The following is a 620-nucleotide window of genomic DNA, read 5'->3' on the forward strand; positions in this document are numbered from 1 at the left end:
CCCGCCCTCCCCCCCCAACCCCCCCCCCCACACACAGCAGCTGCTGCCTGGCCACCCCCCTCCTCCGGCCTCTGTGCAGAACCAGCTCCCCGCTTCCTGGCTGCTCCCATCTCCCTCAGTGAGGGGGGCTCCCCCGGGGAGAGGAAATGCCAGGTGGGCCCAGCACCCTCTCCCCAGCCCCGATCTCCGGCTCACAGACACCCTAAGAGCCTGAGGGATGGAGACCAGAGGTCCGAGAGCCCCTGCCCCTCAGGCCCTGCGGGAACCCCTCCCCCCAATGACAAGGTGGGGGCCCCCTCCCCAGCCCTCAGCCCCTGACAAGGACACGGTGGTGGGGACAGCAGTGGGGGCTCCCACAGAGGCCGCAGGGAGACCCCCCTCCATCGCCCCAGAGGCTGGGACCCCCAGACAATCACATCCTGGGGTCAGGGAGGCGCTGCCGGGTGGGCGCGAGGAGAAACTTCACCCCGAGGGGCTTTTCTGCAAAGCTGGGGGCCGGAGGGGAGCGGGGAGCCCCCACAGAGAGGGGGACCCGTCAGCCTTGCCCTTCGGAAAGGGAACCATCCATCCCTGGGGACCGCGAAGCCCCATCCAACCGGCGGGAGGAGCGACGTGCAGAC

This window comes from Myotis brandtii, unplaced genomic scaffold (genome assembly GCF_000412655.1).
Source record: "Myotis brandtii unplaced genomic scaffold, ASM41265v1 scaffold403, whole genome shotgun sequence".
NCBI lineage: Eukaryota > Metazoa > Chordata > Mammalia > Chiroptera > Vespertilionidae > Myotis > Myotis brandtii.